At 42.3% G+C, this 22,684-nt stretch overlaps 1 protein-coding gene across 3 annotated transcripts in view; it reads right to left on the bottom strand.

The window, feature by feature from the left end:
• LOC118360341 (zinc finger protein 385A-like) overlaps positions 1 to 22,684 on the bottom strand; it is a 138,153-nt gene that overhangs the window by 101,117 nt on the left and 14,352 nt on the right. The gene's annotated exons all lie outside the window — the stretch shown is intronic.

Here is a 22,684-nt window from a genome sequence, read left to right on the forward strand (position 1 = left end):
ACCGCCACGGCAGACAGGTCGATGTAGAAGCATGTAGCAGCGTTAGGGATTGGGCCTCACTCTGGGTTTCATAGCTCCACAGCTGCTGCGACTTCCAGACAACATAATCTGATACTTAAGCGCAATGTTCCCACTTGCTTAACGGAAGTGATACATACAGACTGTATCCCGACTCCCATTCCCCACGGTCCTAAGGGGAGAGAATATGGATGGATGGATGAGGTAATACTGAAGAAATTCCCCCACAGCCATAAGAAAAAGTCAGGCTGGGAGAAATAAGCTGTAAAGTTTTCTTGTCATTACAAGAGTGTGTGTGTGTGTGTGTGTGTGTGTGTGTGTGTGTGTGTGTGTGTGTGTGTGTGTGTGTGTGTGTGTGTGTGTGTGTGTGTGTGTGTGTGTGTGTGTGTGTGTGTGTGTGTGTGTGTGTGTGTGTGTGTGTGTGTGTGTGTGTGTGTGTGTGTGTGTGTGTGTGTGTGTGTGTGTGTGTGTGTGTGCGTGTGTGTGAAGAGAGAGTCCGTAGAGAGTCTTCTCATTACAGCAGAGGCAGTGGTAGCGTTCACAGTGTTCACATCACATTCTCTATGTTGTACACATGAGGCTGTGAAGCTGAGGCTTTGAGTTAAGGTAGAGAGGCAGGAGCTCTGCTGTGCTGCTGCTTGGAAGAACCAAATCTCTCCCCCTCTATCGCTCCTTCCCCTCCGCTTCCCTCCTCCCTCCTCCCTCTTCTCTGTCCTGATAATACTCTCTCAACCGCCACTCCCCCCTCCTCTCCTTTAATCTCTCTCTCTCCCTCCATCGCTTTTACTCTCAACCGCCACTCCCCCCTCCTCTCCTTCAATCTCTCTCTCCCTCTATCGCTCTCTCTTTCAACCTCCACTCCCCCCTTCAATCTCTCTCCCCCTCTATTGCTCTCTCTCAACCTCCACTCCCCCCTTCAATCTCTCTCTCCCTCCATCGCTCTCTCTCAACCTCCACTCCCCTCTTCAATCTCTCTCTCCCTCCATCGCTCTCTCTCTCAACCTCCACCCCCCCCTTCAATCTCTCTCCCCCTCTATTGCTCTCTCTCAACCTCCACTCCCCCCTTCAATCTCTCTCTCCCTCCATCGCTCTCTCTCAACCTCCCCTCCCCCCTTCATTCTCTCTCTCCCTCCATCGCTCTCTCTCAACCTCCACTCCCCCCTTCAATCTCTCTCTCCCTCCATCGCTCTCTCTCTCAACCTCCACTCCCCCCTTCAATCTCTCTCTCCCTCTATCGCTCTCTCTCTCAACCTCCACCCCCTTCAATCTCTCTCTCCCTCCATCGCTCTCTCTCAACCTCCACTCCCCCCTTCAATCTCTCTCAACCTCCACTCCCCCCTTCAATCTCTCTCTCCCTCTATCGCTCTCTCAACCTCCACTCCCCCCTTCAATCTCTCTCTCCCTCTATCACTCTCTCTCTCAACCTCCACTCCCCCTTCAATCTCTCTCAACCTCCACTCCCCTTCAATCTCTCTCTCCCTCTATCGCTCTCTCAGCCTCCACTCCCCTTCAATCTCTCTCTCCCTCTATCGCTCTCTCAACCTCCACTCCCCTTCAATCTCTCTCTCCCTCTATCACTCTCTCTCTCAACCTCCACTCCCCTTCAATCTCTCTCAACCTCCACTCCCCCTTCAATCTCTCTCTCCCTCTATCGCTCTCTCAACCTCCACTCCCCCTTCAATCTCTCTCTCCCTCTATCACTCTCTCTCTCAACCTCCACTCCCCCTTCAATCTCTCTCAACCTCCACTCCCCTTCAATCTCTCTCTCCCTCTATCGCTCTCTCAACCTCCACTCCCCCCTTCAATCTCTCTCTCCCTCCATCGCTCTCTCTCTCAACCTCCACTCCCCCTTCAATCTCTCTCTCCCTCTATCGCTCTCTCTCTCAACCTCCACTCCCCCCTTCAATCTCTCTCTCCCTCTATCGCTCTCTCTCGCAACCTCCACTCCCCCCTTCAATCTCTCTCTCCCTCCATCGCTCTCTCTCAACCTCCACCCCCCCTTCAATCTCTCTCTCCCTCTATCGCTCTCTCTCAACCTCCACTCCCCCCTTCAATCTCTCTCTCCCTCTATCGCTCTCTCTCAACCTCCACTCCCCCCTTCAATCTCTCTCTCCCTCTATCGCTCTCTCTCTCAACCTCCACTCCCCCCTTCAATCTCTCTCTCCCTCTATCGCTCTCTCTCTCAACCGCCACTCCCCCCTTCATTCTCTCTCTCCCTCCATCGCTCTCTCCAACTTCCAACTCCACCTCCTCCTCCCTTCTCCTCTATGTCCCCATGCACTGACCTTGCCCGTGTCTCAAGGATAATGGATTTTCTCCTGGTCTTTGTGTGAAACCCTATCTATCTCTATCTCAACCACGCCCAGACCTCCATGGAGCTTATTCCCCTTTTACAAACACTGTTTTCTCCTCCATTTCGTCTGTTGCTCCCCTTCTTCCCATTTTCCTCGGAATACCCCCCCCTCTCTTTCTCCTCACCAGAACACAGAAATAGAACAGGCATGAGTAACGCAACACGGAGGGAGAGGCAGGACCTCAACCTTCTAACGAAACCACTGATCTTTTGAGAAACGTCGTTCATCATCATTCACCTATCAGCACATTTCTACGTTTCTTTGCGGCCATAAAGAGATGGACGGACGGAGAAACGCGGACCCCTTTCAAAACGTGAATGATGAGATATGAGGGAATGTGAAAGCAAATTGACGACAGACGCAGACTGTAGGTTCCTATTCAATCAACGCAGGTTAGGCTAAACGAAAAACAACATTCCTGTGCTGGAAGAGAGCACGTTTGGCCACACTGTTTACGGTGGATTTCAAAGAGAAAGACTAATGCATTTTCATCCAAGCACGCTCGGTTGCTGCGTGCTCGGAATGTTTTTCGACACTCCTCCGACTCCCCAGTGTTGCTTGGGTTCCCTTGTGCTATTGAAATGAAACAAATCATGTTGAATGAGTCATGTTGAATGCTATCTGGGTCTCGGTGGTCTGTTGTTTGGAACACTAACTGGATTCCAACATGAACAAACAGTTCAAGTATACCCACCAGAGTTACAACAAAGGCATGTTCATTACGTTATCCTCTCTGGGTCGTTATATTCCGTATCTTGACTGTTATTAGGATGTCAACGTCGATGCCAACGTGCTCCAACATCAAACAGCTCAGAGTCAACCTTCATCCACTGAGCCGGGACTGGTTTATGATAGGCTCTCATTACGAGACTGGTTTATGATAGGCTCTCATTAGGGGACTGGTTTATGATAGGCTCTCATTACGGGACTGGTTTATGATAGGCTCTCATTAGGGGACTGGTTTATGATGGGCTCTCATTAGGGGACTGGTTTATGATAGGCTCTCATTACGGGACTGGTTTATGATAGGCTCTCATTACGGGACTGGTTTATGATAGGCTCTCATTACGGGACTGGTTTATGATAGGCTCTCATTACGGGACTGGTTTATGATAGGCTCTCATTAGGGGACTGGTTTATGATAGGCTCTCATTAGGGGACTGGTTTATGATAGGCTCTCATTACGGGACTGGTTTATGATAGGCTCTCATTACGGGACTGGTTTATGATAGGCTCTCATTACGGGACTGGTTTATGATAGGCTCTCATTACGGGACTGGTTTATGATAGGCTCTCATTACGGGACTGGTTTATGATAGGCTCTCATTACGGGACTGGTTTATGATAGGCTCTCATTACGGGACTGGTTTATGATAGGCTCTCATTACGGGACTGGTTTATGATAGGCTCTCATTACGGGACTGGTTTATGATAGGCTCTCATTACGGGACTGGTTTATGATAGGCTCTCATTACGGGACTGGTTTATGATAGGCTCTCATTACGGGACTGGTTTATGACAGGCTCTCATTACGGGACTGGTTTATGACAGGCTCTCATTACGGGACTGGTTTATGACAGGCTCTCATTACGGGACTGGTTTATGATAGGCTCTCATTACGGGACTGGTTTATGATGGGCTCTCATTACGGGACTGGTTTATGACAGGCTCTCATTACGGGACTGGTTTATGACAGGCTCTCATTACGGGACTGGTTTATGATAGGCTCTCATTACGGGACTGGTTTATGATGGGCTCTCATTACGGGACTGGTTTATGATAGGCTCTCATTACGGGACTGGTTTATGACAGGCTCTCATTACGGGACTGGTTTATGACAGGCTCTCATTACGGGACTGGTTTATGATAGGCTCTCATTACGGGACTGGTTTATGACAGGCTCTCATTACGGGACTGGTTTATGATAGGCTCTCATTACGGGACTGGTTTATGATAGGCTCTCATTACGGGACTGGTTTATGACAGGCTCTCATTACGGGACTGGTTTATGATAGGCTCTCATTACGGGACTGGTTTATGATAGGCTCTCATTACGGGACTGGTTTATGATAGGCTCTCATTACGGGACTGGTTTATGATAGGCTCTCATTACGGGACTGGTTTATGATAGGCTCTCATTACGGGACTGGTTTATGATAGGCTCTCATTACGGGACTGGTTTATGACAGGCTCTCATTACGGGACTGGTTTATGATAGGCTCTCATTACGGGACTGGTTTATGATAGGCTCTCATTACGGGACTGGTTTATGATAGGCTCTCATTACGGGACTGGTTTATGATAGGCTCTCATTACGGGACTGGTTTATGATAGGCTCTCATTACGGGACTGGTTTATGACAGGCTCTCATTACGGGACTGGTTTATGATAGGCTCTCATTACGGGACTGGTTTATGATAGGCTCTCATTACGGGACTGGTTTATGATAGGCTCTCATTACGGGACTGGTTTATGATAGGCTCTCATTACGGGACTGGTTTATGATAGGCTCTCATTACGGGACTGGTTTATGATGGGCTCTCATTACGGGACTGGTTTATGATAGGCTCTCATTACGGGACTGGTTTATGATAGGCTCTCATTACGGGACTGTATGAATTTCTGATCAGGATGATTCCTCACCAAACTAGAACAAAAAAAGAGACCATGGTTTTGTAGATTTTCACTAAAGTGTAAATCCATCAACGGGTCCTTTGGAGGAAGGATTGTTGACATGTATTTGACATTTGTATATTAAAGTGTTTCAAAATGTGTGACCTTTTGACCTTACCCGGGCCTCCTTTAAGACTCCATGATGATTCAATATATAGGTGCTACAAAGCAAAAAGTGGTGTCATGTGAAGCTTTACCGCTTGATCTGTAATATGATAAGTATTATGATTTCAATAACAATTTTCTTCCATCACTTTATGAATAATGAATAATATAAACACGAATATTGGAAATATACCATTTTTGATTTGGCAAATTATTCAAGATATTTGTCACGCCTTGGTCATTGTAATTTGTGTTTTCGTTATATTATTTGTTCAGGCCAGGGTGTGACATGGGTTTATGTTGTTGTATTTGTAGTTATTGGGATGGCGGCTGAGTAGGGGTGTTGTATAGGTTTGGCTGCCTGAGGCGGTTCTCAATCAGAGTCAGGTGATTCTCGTTGTCTCTGATTGGGAACCGTATTTAGGTAGCCGGGGTTTCACTGTGTATTTCGTGGGTGATTGTTCCTGTCTCTGTGTAGTTTCACCAGATAGGCTGTAATTAGGTTTCACGTTCCGTTTGTTGTTTTTGTATTTTGTATAGTTGTTTCATGTGTCACTTTTTCCATTAAAGTCATGAGTAACCACCACGCTGCATTTCGGTCCGACTCTCTTTCTACAAACGAAGAACGACGTTACAATATTGTTGAACATAATATACTTTACGGGCATATCAAAGTTCCCGAGTGGTATCTCTTCTAGTTTTAAAGTTATGGCCCATTTTATTCAAAGTAAGTGGCATAGAAAGCCATGTAACCAATCACAGCTCTCCTTTAGGTTGTGTCATTGCACATCCTGCAAATTTTCACGTTCACTCTGTTGGTAATGATTACAAATTGGATCATAACTCTAAAAGTAGCAGACATCCCACTCTGGAACGTAGATGTGCCCTAGAGTATGTTATGTTCAACAATATATAGAAACATTTGCCAAATCACCAAAAAAAGTATTTTCAATATTCATGTTTATATTTTTCTAAATTCATAAAGTAATATAAGAAAATAGTTTTTGAAAACAAAATTCTACTCATATTACAGAGCTTTGTACCACCTACAGATGAAACATTATGGAGTCTTAAAAGAGGCCGAAATGTCACAAATATTCTAAATTCAATTATTGATTTCTAAATGATGCTTTAAGATGCAAATGTCAACTATATATTAACAATCCTTCCTCCAAAAGACACTTCTATGGATAAATATTTTTAATCCTCCAAAAACAGTGTCGGTTTTGTTTTTCTAGTTTTGTGAGGAATCACCTAATAAGACTCCTATAACCTATACTCTTTCCGACTATAGTTCATAGATGCACACACACACACACACGCACGCACACACACACACACGCACGCACGCACGCACGCACACACACACACACACACACACACACACACACACACACACACACACACACACACACACACACAGACACACACACACAGAGACACACACACACAGAGACACACTCACACACACAGACACACACACACACACATACACACACAATGCGCAGACATACGCGCGCACCCACACATTGTATATTAGCCGTACACCTGGGCTGCCACCTGCCTCTGTACCATCAGTGAAATAGTGGTACTCTGTGAAGCATAGCGTAGCTGCACCTGACTGTGATTATTGTGTCTCACATTAGAGCATTCAATGGGACAGGCTGGCGCTGCATGGGCCGGTGTGTACACGCACAAACACACATATACACACACACAGACTAGGACAGGCTTCAGGGGCTACGTAGCTAAAAGACGCCTGGGAATTATAGTCTACAGAGCTACTACTGTATGTCTCCACTCTTCAACAGTCTCACTTGCATTTTTCCTTTCCTTTTCACCTCTCTTCTTTTTCCCTCCTGCATCAAGGCGTCTCAAAAGAGAATGTCATATTTGGGTGGGTGGGGGGGGTTGGGGGGGGGGTACTGCGTCTGTATTTGTTTTGATGTGAATGTGTGTGAAAACCTCTTTACGGCTCTCATTCACTAATCCCCCCCCGTCATGCTGAGATTCAACTATGTCAATTGGCTTTGATGTGGCCAGCAGTAACGTGATGGCTGACACTCAGTCACTACAACATCAACTAATGGAGGAGGGGAAAGAAGGGAGGGGAGAGGAAAGGAAAGAGACCTGAGTGATGTGGGATCAATCTAAGCAGTAACCTACCACTGACATGAGTAGAGAGAGACCCATGTGCACACACATGCACAGTGTGTATGTACACACACACACACACACACACACACACACACACACACACACACACACACACACACACACACACACACACACACACACACACACTTTGGAACAGTCTCCCCGCTCAGAGATGAAGAACAGTACACCCCACTACTCTCCTGCCGTAGGCCAGAGAGATGCGTTCGAATGATCATGATAGTGCTGCTGTCTTCTCGAGGGGAGCACTGCCCTCGACAGAGACTACCGGGAGGTGATGGAGCTCTGCCCTCGACAGAGACTACCGGGAGGTGATGGAGCTCTGCCCTCGACAGAGACTACCGGGAGGTGATGGAGCTCTGCCCTCGACAGAGACTACCGGGAGGTGATGGAGCTCTGCCCTCGACAGAGACTACCGGGAGGTGATGGAGCACTGCCCTCGACAGAGACTACCGGGAGGTGATGGAGCACTGCCCTCGACAGAGACTACCGGGAGGTGAGGGAGCTCTGCCCTCGACAGAGACTACCGGGAGGTGATGGAGCTCTGCCCTCGACAGAGACTACCGGGAGGTGATGGAGCTCTGCCCTCGACAGAGACTACCGGGAGGTGATGGAGCACTGCCCTCGACAGAGACTACCGGGAGGTGATGGAGCACTGCCCTCGACAGAGACTACCGGGAGGTGAGGGAGCTCTGCCCTCGACAGAGACTACCGGGAGGTGATGGAGCTCTGCCCTCGACAGAGACTACCGGGAGGTGATGGAGCACAGCCCTCGACAGAGACTACCGGGAGGTGAGGGAGCTCTGCCCTCGACAGAGACTACCGGGAGGTGAGGGAGCTCTGCCCTCGACAGAGACTACCAGGAGGTGAGGGAGCTCTGCCCTCGACAGAGACTATTAGGAGGTGATGGAGCTCTGCCCTCGACAGAGACTACCAGGAGGTGATGGAGCTCTGCCCTCGACAGAGACTACCGGGAGGTGATGGAGCTCTGCCCTCGACAGAGACTACCGGGAGGTGATGGAGCTCTGCCCTCGACAGAGACTACAGGTGATGTGAGGGAGCTCTGCCCTCGACAGAGACTACCGGGAGGTGATGGAGCTCTGCCCTCGACAGAGACTACCGGGAGGTGATGGAGCTCTGCCCTCGACAGAGACTACAGGTGAGGTGAGGGAGCTCTGCCCTCGACAGAGACTACCGGGAGGTGAGGGAGCTCTGCCCTCGACAGAGACTACCGGGAGGTGAGGGAGCTCTGCCCTCGACAGAGACTACCGGGAGGTGAGGGAGCTCTGCCCTCGACAGAGACTACCGGGAGGTGAGGGAGCTCTGCCCTCGACAGAGACTACCGGGAGGTGAGGGAGCTCTGCCCTCGACAGAGACTACCGGGAGGTGAGGGAGCTCTGCCCTCGACAGAGACTACCGGGAGGTGATGGAGCTCTGCCCTCGACAGAGACTACCGGGAGGTGATGGAGCTCTGCCCTCGACAGAGACCACCGGGAGGTGAGGGAGCTCTGCCCTCGACAGAGACTACCGGGAGGTGATGGAGCTCTGCCCTCGACAGAGACTACCGGGAGGTGAGGGAGCTCTGCCCTCGACAGAGACTACCGGGAGGTGAGGGAGCTCTGCCCTCGACAGAGACTACCGGGAGGTGATGGAGCTCTGCCCTCGACAGAGACTACCGGGAGGTGAGGGAGCTCTGCCCTCGACAGAGACCACCGGGAGGTGAGGGAGCTCTGCCCTCGACAGAGACTACCGGGAGGTGAGGGAGCTCTGCCCTCGACAGAGACCACCGGGAGGTGAGGGAGCTCTGCCCTCGACAGAGACTACCGGGAGGTGAGGGAGCTCTGCCCTCGACAGAGACTACCGGGAGGTGATGGAGCTCTGCCCTCGACAGAGACTACCAGGAGGTGAGGGAGCTCTGCCCTCGACAGAGACTACCGGGAGGTGAGGGAGCTCTGCCCTCGACAGAGACTACCGGGAGGTGATGGAGCTCTGCCCGCGACAGAGACTACCGGGAGGTGAGGGAGCTCTGCCCTCGACAGAGACCACCGGGAGGTGAGGGAGCTCTGCCCTCGACAGAGACTATTGAGAGCTCTGGGGAAGTGAAATGTTATGAAACCGTCCAGGAATTCGCAGCTCACTGCTTCACAAAGGATAGGATTCAACCGCTTGAAAAAGAAGAGACCGACTTGGCCGGTGTCATTTGTAACAGAACGTAACACACCGTAACAGACAGGTCAGTGGGTGAAAGATTCCTGTTCGGCAGTTGAAAACGAGTGGCTGATGCCTGACCAAGTACTTTCAAAACTTCTCAACGTGACATGAACTACGGAGGCCTTTTAGGATCAACAGTAACCGCATAACACAGGGCTCGACATGAAGGATTGGCCCGATGACCCGTGGCCACCGTTTTCTAATAACGTATCCTTTACAAGCAGTGTTTTGAAAAGAGCTGCGGTATTGAGTCTTTGCATAAGAAAACAGAACAGGCACTTTAGGAGAGTGACTTACTATAAGCTGCTGACTGACTAAGTGATGTAGCTGAGGCAACAACACAGCACTTCAAGGTACTAATGGATTACGGAAAGTTTGTGACAGTTTGATAAAAGCGTCAAGAAATAAAATCCACTCGGCAATAACAAAGTCTGTGGTATATTTGCATTCAGATTTCCCCATTGGGCCTTCGTTCTGAAGTGTCAATTATGCAGGGTTTTTCTATGGGGGAAAGCCTTGAGGGACAAACTGTGCCGATGTCACGATGGTAGACAGGCAGGGCCCTGGCCCCGGATCATTTAGTGGAGTTGGATAATACAGTTTTTTACAATCACTTTGGCACTCATTTAAGAACCTTGTGGTCACTTTTCAAAACTCTAGACACAAAACTTAAAACGGTCATCACTTGTAACACAGGCTGTCCAATGTTCAAAACATTGCATTGTGCATTCATATCTTTAAAGAAAACTTGTTCTTGCAGAATCATTGGTTCAGATAACTAATTTATCATGAAATACCATAGGAACATTCATGTAGATCACCCACACACGAGATACTGATAGTTTCACTGTGTAGGTGTTCGTACAATCATTAAATATTCTAGTGCAAAATATGTGATACATGTTTCATTACGGTACTACACGTAAATACATCACTGTAAAAGGACTAGTAGAGAGAATACTACAGACACAGTGGAATCATTGAACAAAATCTGAAATGTATTGATGAAATACTATAAAATCACAACATAGGTTTCTTTGAATCAAAGCAAAATAATTATCTACAAAAAAGAAAAAACTACAGTAAAAAGTCAACGGCAGTGTTCCTCACCTGGCTTACTGTAAAACATCACTGCAGGGTTCCTCACCTGGCTTACTGTAAAACATCACTGCAGTGTTCCTCACCTGGCTTACTGTAAAACATCACTGCAGTGTTCCTCACCTGGCTTACTGTAAAACATCACTGCAGTGTTCCTCACCTGGCTTACTGTAAAACATCACTGCAGTGTTCCTCACCTGGCTTACTGTAAAACATCACTGCAGTGTTCCTCACCTGGCTTACTGTAAAACATCACTGCAGTGTTCCTCACCTGGCTTACTGTAAAACATCACTGCAGTGTGCCTCACCTGGCTTACTGTAAAACATCACTGCAGTGTTCCTCACCTGGCTTACTGTAAAACATCACTGCAGTGTTCCTCACCTGGCTTACTGTAAAACATCACTGCAGTGTGCCTCACCTGGCTTACTGTAAAACATCACTGCAGTGTTCCTCACCTGGCTTACTGTAAAACATCACTGCAGTGTTCCTCACCTGGCTTACTGTAAAACATCACTGCAGTGTGCCTCACCTGGCTTACTGTAAAACATCACTGCAGTGTTCCTCACCTGGCTTACTGTAAAACATCACTGCAGTGTTCCTCACCTGGCTTACAAGGAGAGCTGCATTATATGATCCAATACGAGGTCTGCGTCCAACCACACCGTCTACCGATATAGCCATACACATGGTGGTGTTGGCCCCACATTGTCCAGGTACTAGGATGGTTGCCCGCTGGCCAATGAAATTTCGACCTCTCCTCCTTGTCTTGGCTAGGTTGAAGCCTGCCTCATCCCAAAAAATAGGAAATTTGTGATGGTTTTCGTTCCTGGCATGCATTATACAGTCATTTGACATTTGAGAGTAGCCTAATGTTTAGTCCATGCTGAAGACTTAGCGGTTCTCATTGCGGAAAGTTCTGATGATTGAGGCCACGGTTGATCTTCTGAGGTTTGGTTGAATCATTGTGGCTGCCTCATTGTCATGCCATGAATTACGACATGGTCTAGAACTATTGCTCGGATTTCATTGGACACTCTTTACTGTTGTTGCCGCTGTCTTGGTCCCTGGCCTTGTCCTCTGCCACGTTCTCCTACACCTCTCAGACGAGGCCCACGGCCACCTCTCGAAAGGGGTGTTTGTCCCCTGCCATTCCTTTGACCACCAAGTCTTCCTCGTCTTCCTCCTCCCACTGCTTGACCTCTATTGTGACCTGGGTCCCCTGCCAGCTTCATGTTATCGCTATGTTGTTGTAGGTGGATACCACTGATTTCACTATATACTCGGACCACAATGTGGGCCTGCATACATACACATACATACACAGGTACACCTGCGTGTCAACGTAAATAGCCTGCTCCTTTCGAACAACGAATCATGTGGCTGTCTGTAACTCCATATATAGAGTATGTAGAGTAGAGAGCTTTAGTTGTTGTTTGACCGAACATTAGAACGGGCAAGATGCGTAATCTAAGCAACTTTGACCGTGGTATGATTTCTGGTTCACACATGGTGGTTCTAGCATCTCAGAAACAGCTGCCCTCCTGGGGTTTTTACGTACTACAGTCTCTAGAGTTTACAGAGAATGGTGCGGTAAACAAAACACATTCAGTGAGCGGCATTTCTGTGGGCAAAAACACCTTGTTAATGAGAGAGGTCAGAGGAGAATGTCCAGACTCATTCAACCTAACAGAAAGGGAACAAATGCTCAAATAACAGCCGTTTAAAACAGTGGTGTGCAGAAGGGCATCTCTTAACGTACAACACCGTGAATAATTCAGGCTGTTGTGGGGACAAAAGGGGGTTCTACCCAGTACTAGATAGGTGTACATAATAAAGTGGCCGGTGAGTGTACCGTAATGTCAAATCTGAAAACATGCTCTGGAAAAGTGGTACATGGGACATAGAAACAGTGTCTGATAAAGAATGATGATGATGAAATATTGCATACATAGATAATGTAGTCCAATTGTTATCCTGAAACTTTCAACTTTCTAAACACGGTTGTTCGTCAGTTTCCATAAAACTATGCATTAACAGTTAGTTATCATTTTTGAGCAGTTGTATCAATTGATAGTTAGATCATTGTAATGAAATGAATAGACAGTCATTTAAGATGTAGTGTGTGAATTGCATTTTGAAATGGTATTACTTTGATGTTAAGTTGTGCCATTTTGAACAGGTGATTTTAGTTCAATTAACAAATGATCTTAGCTTCATGTGCATTATATCCAAGCAATTGGAAAAAGAGTTGAAAGTATTGGAGTTTTGAAAAATGTGCATTTTGAGTTTTGTGTCTAGAGCTTTGAAAAATGACATCGAGGTTCTGAAATTAGTGCCAAAGTGATTGCAAAAACCTGTAATTGCTGTGTCATGACACCAAAGAGAGACAGCTGTGTGTGTGTGTGTGTGTGTGTGTGTGTGTGTGTGTGTGTGTGTGTGTGTGTGTGTGTGTGTGTGTGTGTGTGTGTGTGTGTGTGTGTGTGTGTGTGTGTGTGTGTGTGTGTGTGTGTGTGTGTGTGTGTGTGTGTGTGTGTGTGTGTGCGTGACAACAGGACAGCCATAGACGGGAAATGAGGGGAAATGCTGAGCTGACTGTCTCTCTTTTGGTTGACCTCCAGCGAGAGAGAGAGAGAGAGAGAGAGAGAGAGAGAGAGAGAGAGAGAGAGAGAGAGAGAGAGAGAGAGAGAGAGAGAGCGCGTGAGAGAGAGAGCGCAGAGAGAGCGCGGGAGAGAGAGGGAGAGAGAGCAGAGAGAGCACGAGAGAGAGGGAGCGTGGGAGAGAGAGCGGGAGAGAGAGGGAGAGAGAGAGGGAGAGAGAGAGCACAGAGAGAGAGAGCACAGAGAGAGAGCGAGAGAGAGAGAGAGAGCGAGAGAGAGAGCGAGAGAGGATGAGAGAGACAGATTAAGAGTGTATTGTTATTTTCCATTTTGTACTTTAACTATTTGCACATCGTTGCGACACTGTATATAGGCATAATATGACACTTGAAATGTATTTTGTGAGTGTAATGTTTTCTGTTCATTTTTTGATTGTCTATTTTACTTTTGGTTTATTATCTATTTCACTTGCTTTGGCAACGTAAACATGTTTTCTCATAAGGGACCGCTAGCTATGCAGACAGATGGGTCTGTAATGGACACACTAACCCAAAGACAAAGAGACAGATAGACCACCAGATAGATATGCAGCACAGCACATTGCCCTGAGCTGAAGCACGGCTCTGACTCAACCAGACACACAGACAGGCTTGTAGCTCAACATGCCCAAATGCTGCTACGGCTGTCTTTGAAGGACAACCCTTTTTTGTTCTAGGTAAAAACCTTTTCACCCAACGGAGAAGAATGATAGAACCCTTTTTGGTTCTAGGTTGCACCTTTTTTTCTAAGAATGTTGGACAAGGCCTCTTGTCTATGGCAGAACCCTTACTGGTAGCCTCAGGCCTCCAGGTGCAGTCAATGGGGGATGTGGCAGCTGATCACAATACATCTAGAGCCACATTGAATAGGCCGGGTATCTCGACATCAGGAGGAGTCCAGTGAGCCCAGTGATCATGTTACCCATTATATGCTGCAGTGATGTTCTTCCTCCCATCCTCTCCTCCCCCTCCTCTGTTCTCTGGTCCAGACGACAGCAGCAACAACAGCTCCAGACCCCCAGGCTTGGTGCAGCACAGCCCAGGCGTGGTGCAGCACAGCCCAGGCTTGGTGCAGCACAGCCCAGGGGAGAGACAGTGAGGACAGAGAGAGACGCAAATACATCCTATTCACTTTGCACCAAACAGAAGAAAACGCCACTGAAACAGGGAGGAATTACATTGCTCAATAAGACCTTGCTCAATAAGAAACACAAATGTTCCCTGTCTGTTGCCAAACGTTTTGCTTTGGTGTGCCGTAATGAACATGACCATGGTGTGGTGTATGGGTGACTGCTATTATCAGCACCGTCAGCGTTGCCACTGTAGCCAACGAGCTCTGTGCAAGGGACCCTGACATTTAAGAAATAGATATACAGCATGTAGAACACCAAGGGCATAGATATATGTGTAGTAGAACGTCAAGGACAAAGATACATGTGTAGTAGAACGTCAAGGACAAAGATATATGTGTAGTAGAACGCCAAGGACAAAGATACATGTGTAGTAGAACGCCAAGGACAAAGATATATGTGTAAGTAGAACGTCAAGGGCATAGATATATGTGTAGTAGAACGTCAAGGGCATAGTCATCATAGAGGGTAGTTATAGGGAGTTGAGCTAAAGGTCAAATGTAGAAACAAGCGAGGCAAATGAAGCAAATTACCCATGTTCTAATATCCCCTGATGCATACAAACGGTACTATACGCACATACACGTTGTACACACACACACACACACAAGTACGTTCTGTTTTCCTATCTTGTCTAATGCAATGTGTCGTCTTGTCGTAGAGTTATGTTATCAGAGCTGAACAGAATACTATCTACATAGTAAATCAGGATATCAGGAGTAGATCAGCTGAGCAGACGGTACAGACGCTGTAAAGGTCATGAGAATGACATTCGCGTTTTCACCGCTAAAACAACTGAAATGTCAACATTGGAAACGTATAAGCCAACAGAGACGGTTCTGACACGCAACGCGTGAGATAGACAAGAAAACCATGGTGAACCAAACAGTTGAGATTACAATCGACAGCAAAATGATAGCGTCTGGTTATCTGCCGCTGCTAACCTCATCTGCAAAGGTGGTGGATAGATTTTGTGGGCCAATACATGTGAGGAAAACCGCCAAGGAAAACCACCTTGTAGGCGCAAATGGCATCCTATTCCCTATGAATGTAGGGAATGGTTTGCCATTTGGGATGCACTCTTTCAGTCTGGTCCATACTGATCTCACAGAACCACAGAACTTCACACATACACAGCAGCATGCAGGCTATTATGAGCATATCACACTACATATTGATAATAAATAATTGTCTGATATCTCCCTTGTTTTAGTGTGATATACTAGGGATACAGTGACGTATGGGGATATGATTTTGGGTGATATATCGTATCGTTTTGACATCATCGCAATATTATTTTTGTGCTCGTTGGCTGTACCGGCACCAAACCGCCAGTATTTTCCCTTCATAGCTTGTTTTCAGACACATTTCAGTTGAATGCATTCAGTTGTACAACTAACTAGGTATCCCCCTTTCCGCCTTCGTTTTAAATAGAGAGACCATTTGTTTTCAGCACTTTTAAAAACGTGTTTTCTCATGTCTCCTCTCTTGTCCCTCTGCATAAGACATATGTTGAGCAATATGTTTGAAACATCGAAACGCAATAAAATCACAGAATCAAATTGCAATACATATAGAATCGTAAGAATCACAATACATATAGAGTTATAAGAATCGCAACATATAGAATCGTAAGAATCGCAACATATAGAATCGTAAGAATCGCAATACATGTAGAATCGTAAAAATCGCAACATATAAAATCGAAAGAATCACAATACATATAGAATCATAAGAATCACAATATATATAGAATTGTAATAATCACAGTACATATAGAATTGTAAGAATCGCAATACATATAGAATCGTAAGAATCGCAATACATATAGAATTGTAATAATCACAGTACATATAGAATTGTAAGAATCGCAATACATATAGAATCGTAAGAATCACAAAACATATAGAATTGTAAGAATCACAATACAAATATAATTGTAAAAATCACAACATATAGAATCGTAAAAATCAACATAGAGAATCATAAGAATCGCAATACATATAGAATCGTAAGATTCACAAAACATATAGAATTGTAAGAATCGCAACATATAGAATCGAAAGAATCACAATACATATAGAATTGTAACAATCGCAATACATATAGAATTGTAAGAATCACAATACATATAGAATTGTAAAAATCACAACATATGCAATTGTAAGAATCACAATACATATAGAATTGTAAGAATTGCAACATATGCAATTGTAAGAATCACAATACATATAGAATTGTAAGAATCACAATACATATAGAATTGTAAGAATCGCAATAAATATAGAATTGTAAGAATCACAACATATGCAATTGTAAGAATCAAAATACATATAGAATCGAAAGAATCACAATACATATGCAATTGTAAGAATCACAATACATATAGAATTGTAAGAATTGCAACATATGCAATTGTAAGAATCACAATACATATAGAATTGTAAGAATCACAATACATATAGAATTGTAAGAATCACAATACATATAGAATTGTAAGAATTGCAACATATGCAATTGTAAGAATCACAATACATATAGAATTGTAAGAATCACAATACATATAGAATTGTAAGAATCGCAATACATATAGAATTGTAAGAATCACAACATATGCAATTGTAAGAATCAAAATACACATATAGAATCGAAAGAATCACAGTACATATAGAATCGTAAGAATCACAATACATATAGAGTTATAAGAATCGCAACATATAGAATCGTAAGAATCGCAACATATAGAATCGTAAGAATCGCAACATATAGAATCGTAAGAATCGCAATACATGTAGAATCGTAAAAATCCCAACATATAAAATCGTAAGAATCGCAATACATGTAGAATCGTAAGAATCGCAACATATAGAATCGTAAGAATTGCAATACATGTAGAATCGTAAGAATCGCAACATATATAATCATAAGAATCGCAATACATATAGAATCGTAAAAATCGCAACATATAAAATCGAAAGAATCACAATACATATAGAATCGTAAGAATCGCAACATATAGAATCGTAAGAATCACAATACATATAGAATTGTAAGAATCGCAACATATAGAATTGTAAGAATCGCAATACATATAGAATCGTAAGAATCGCAATACATATAGAATCGTAAGAATCACAATACATATAGAATTGTAAGAATCGCAACATATAGAATCGTAAGAATCGCAACATAGAGAATCATAAGAATCGCAATACATATAGAATCGTAGATTCACAAAACATATAGAATCGTAAGAATCGCAACATATAGAATTGTAAGAATCACAATACATATAGAATCGTAAGAATCACAATATATATAGAATTGTAAGAATCGCAATACATATAGAATTGTAAGAATCACAGTACATATAGAATTGTAAGAATCGCAATACATATAGAATCGTAAGATTCACAAAACATATAGAATTGTAAGAATCACAACATATAGAATCGTAAGAATCGCAACATAGAGTATCATAAGAATCGCAATACATATAGAATCGTAAGATTCACAAAACATATAGAATTGTAAGAATCGCAACATATAGAATCATAAGAATCGCAATACATATAGAATTGTAAAAATCGCAACATATAGAATCGAAAGAATCACAATACATATAGAATCGTAAGAATCACAATACATATAGAGTTATAAGAATCGCAACATATAGAATTGTAAGAATCGCAACATATAGAATCGTAAGAATCACAATACATATAGAATTGTAAGAATCGCAACATATAGAATCGTAAGAATCACAATACATATAGAATCGTAAGAATCACAATACATATAGAATTGTAAGAATCGCAACATATAGAATTGTAAGAATCGCAACATATAGAATCATAAGAATCGCAATACATATAGAATTGTAAGAATCACAGTACATATAGAATTGTAAAAATCACAACATATAGAATCGAAAGAATCACAATACATATAGAATTGTAACAATCACAATACATATAGAATTGTAAGAATCACAATACATATAGAATTGTAAAAATCACAACATATGCAATTGTAAGAATCACAATACATATAGAATTGTAAGAATTGCAACATATGCAATTGTAAGAATCACAATACATATAGAATTGTAAGAATCACAATACATATAGAATTGTAAGAATCGCAATAAATATAGAATTGTAAGAATCACAACATATGCAATTGTAAGAATCAAAATACACATATAGAATCGAAAGAATCACAATACATATAGAATTGTAAGAATCGCAATACATATAGAATTGTAAGAATCACAACATATGCAATTGTAAGAATCAAAATACACATATAAAATCGAAAGAATCACAATACATATAAAATCGTAAGAATCACAATACATATAGAATTGTAAGAATCGCAACATATAGAATCGTAAGAATCGCAACATATAGAATCGTAAGAATCGCAACATATAGAATCGTAAGAATCGCAATACATGTAGAATCGTAAAAATCCCAACATATAAAATCGTAAGAATCGCAATACATGTAGAATCGTAAGAATCGCAACATATAGAATCGTAAGAATTGCAATACATGTAGAATCGTAAGAATCGCAACATATAGAATCATAAGAATCGCAATACATATAGAATCGTAAAAATCGCAACATATAAAATCGAAAGAATCACAATACATATAAAATCGTAAGAATCACAATACATATAGAATTGTAAGAATCGCAACATATAGAATCATAAGAATCGCAAGACATATAGAATCGTAAAAATCGCAACATATAAAATCATAAGAATCGCTGCTGCGCCTTCTTCAATACATATAAAATCTGAAAGAATCGCAATACATATAGAATTGTAAGAATCGCAACATATAGAATCGTAAGAATCACAATACATATAAAATCAAAAGAATCGCAATACATATAGAATCGTAAAATTCACAAAACATATAGAATCGTAAGAATCGCAACATATAGAATTGTAAGAATCACAATACATATAGAATCGTAAGAATCACAATATATATAGAATTGTAAGAATCGCAATACATATAGAATTGTAAGAATCACAGTACATATAGAATTGTAAGAATCGCAATACATATAGAATCGTAAGATTCACAAAACATATAATATGTCCGAATTGTAAGAATCACAACATATAGAATCGTAAGATTCGCAACATAGAGTATCATAAGAATCGCAATGCATATAGAATCGTAAGATGTATGCACACATGACTGTAAGTCGCTTTGGATAAAAGCGTCTGCTAAATGGCATATATTATTATTATTATTAAAACATATAGAATTGTAAGAATCGCAACATATAGAATCATAAGAATCGCAATACATATAGAATTGTAAAAATCGCAATACATATAGAATCGAAAGAATCACAATACATATAGAATCGTAAGAATCACAATACATATAGAATTATAAGAATCGCAACATATAGAATTGTAAGAATCGCAACATATAGAATCATAAGAATCGCAATACATATAGAATTGTAAAAATCCAACATATAGAATCGAAAGAATCACAATACATATAGAATCGTAAGAATCACAATACATATAGAGTTATAAGAATCGCAACATATAGAATTGTAAGAATCGCAACATATAGAATCATAAGAATCGCAATACATATAGAATTGTAAGAATCACAGTACATATAGAATTGTAAGAATCACAATACAAATATAATTGTAAGAATCGCAACATATGCAATTGTAACAATCGCAATACATATAGAATTGTAAGAATCACAATACATATAGAATTGTAAAAATCACAACATATGCAATTGTAAGAATCACAATACATATAGAATTGTAAAAATCACAACATATGCAATTGTAAGAATCACAATACATATAGAATTGTAAGAATCACAATACATATAGAATTGTAAGAATCGCAACATATGCAATTGTAAGAATCACAATACATATAGAATTGTAAGAATCACAATACATATAGAATTGTAAGAATCGCAATACATATAGAATTGTAAGAATCAAAATACACATATAGAATCGAAAGAATCACAGTACATATAGAATCGTAAGAATCACAATACATATAGAGTTATAAGAATCGCAACATATAAAATCATAAGAATCGCAACATATAAATTGTAAGAATCACAATACATATAGAATTGTAAGAATCACAATACATATGTAAGAATCACAATACATATAGAATCGTAAGAATCACAATATATATAGAATTGTGAGAATCACAATACATATAGAGTTATAAGAATCGCAACATATAGAATCATAAGAATCGCAATACATATAGAATCGTAAGATTCACAATACATATAGAATTGTAAGAATCGCAACATATAGAATTGTAAGAATCACAATACATATAGAATCGTAAGAATCACAATATATATAGAATTGTAAGAATCACAATAAATATAGAATTGTAAGAATCACAGTACATATAGAATTGTAAGAATTGCAATGCATATAGAATCGTAAGATTCACAATACATATAGAATTGTAAGAATCGCAACATATAGAATTGTAAGAATCACAATACATATAGAATTGTAAGAATCACAATACATATAGAATTGTAAGAATCGCAACATATAGAATTGTAACAATCGCAATACATATAGAATTGTAAGAATCACAATACAAATATAATTGTAAGAATCGCAACATATGCAATTGTAACAATCGCAATACATATAGAATTGTAAGAATCACAATACATATAGAATTGTAAGAATCACAGTACATATAGAATTGTAAGAATCACAATACACATATAGAATTGTAAGAATCACAATACATATAGAAGTGTAAGAATCACAATACATATAGAATTGTAAGAATCACAATACATATAGAATTGTAAGAATCACAGTACATATAGAATTGTAAGAATCACAATACACAAATAGAATTGTCAGAATCACAGTACATATAGAAGTGTAATAATCACAATACATATAAAATTGTAAGAATCACAACATATATAGAATCGTAAGAATCACAATACATATAGAATCGTGAGAATCGCAACACATTTCGTATCGACACCTAAGCATTGTGATAATATCGTATCGTGAGGTCACTGGCAATTCCCAGCCTTTTGCTATACATTTCATAATGTCATGGCAACAATGAAAGGAACCCACAACTATACAGGTAACAAATTAACCAATAAAGGCCAGATGGGGTGTGGTATATGGTCAACATACCACAGCTAAGGGTTTTTCTTATGCATGACGCAATGCCTGGATACAGCCCTTAATCGTGGTATATTGGCCATATGCCACAATCCCCTGAGGTGCCTTATCGCTATTATATACTGGTTACCCACGTAATTAGAGCAGAAAAAATACATGTTTTGTCATACCCGTGGTATTTGGTCTGACATACCACGGTTGTCAGACAATCAGAATTCAGGGCTCAAACCACCCAGTTTATAATATAAAACAGTATAATGGAGCATAATAGAATTGAATTGAATTGAATAGAACAGAATAGAATTCAAACCAGTACTAGGAAATAGAATAGCAACTTAATGGGATCTCTACAATTCAAACTTGCCACATTCTATCATTCTCTATATGAGAATGAAAACGAATGGTGACATCATCAAACAGACCGTTCCACGTACAGATCAGAACAATTAGTCTGGAGTGAGTCAGCTGTAGTTAGAGGGTTAATGATGCTATTAACACATCTCCTGTCTCATCCTCATTAAGCTGGGCCTCTAGTGATCCGCACGCGCACACACACACACACACACACACACAAACACACACACACACACACTAGCGAGGCAGGGCAGAGCGCTTAAATGAGGCAGAAGTCAGGTACTCTGTCTGTCTGTCTTTCTCTCTGTCACTATTCTCTAAGCAATATGAACTCACACACCTCAGATGACATAACTCCCTATAATCATTACTGTCTCCTTGGAAAACATGCCTGGCGGGGAACAGAGGAGAGGGGGAGCGGAGAAGGAGAGGCAGAGCAGAGGAGAGGGGAGTGGAGAAGAGAAGAGGAGCAGAGGAGAGGGGAGTGGAGAAGAGAAGAGGAGCAGAGGAGAGGAGAGGGGGAGCGGAGAAGGAGAGGCGGAGCAGAGGAGAGGGGAGTGGAGAAGAGAAGAGGAGCAGAGGAGAGGGGAGTGGAGAAGAGGAGCAGAGGAGAGGGGAGAGGGGAGCGGAGAAGGAGAGGCGGAGCAGAGGGGAGAGGGGAGCGGAGAAGAGAAGAGAAGAGGAGCAGAGCAGAGGGGAGAGGGAGCGGAGAAGAGAAGAGGAACAG

This window comes from Oncorhynchus keta, chromosome 27 (assembly GCF_023373465.1).
Source record: "Oncorhynchus keta strain PuntledgeMale-10-30-2019 chromosome 27, Oket_V2, whole genome shotgun sequence".
Lineage (NCBI taxonomy): Eukaryota > Metazoa > Chordata > Actinopteri > Salmoniformes > Salmonidae > Oncorhynchus > Oncorhynchus keta.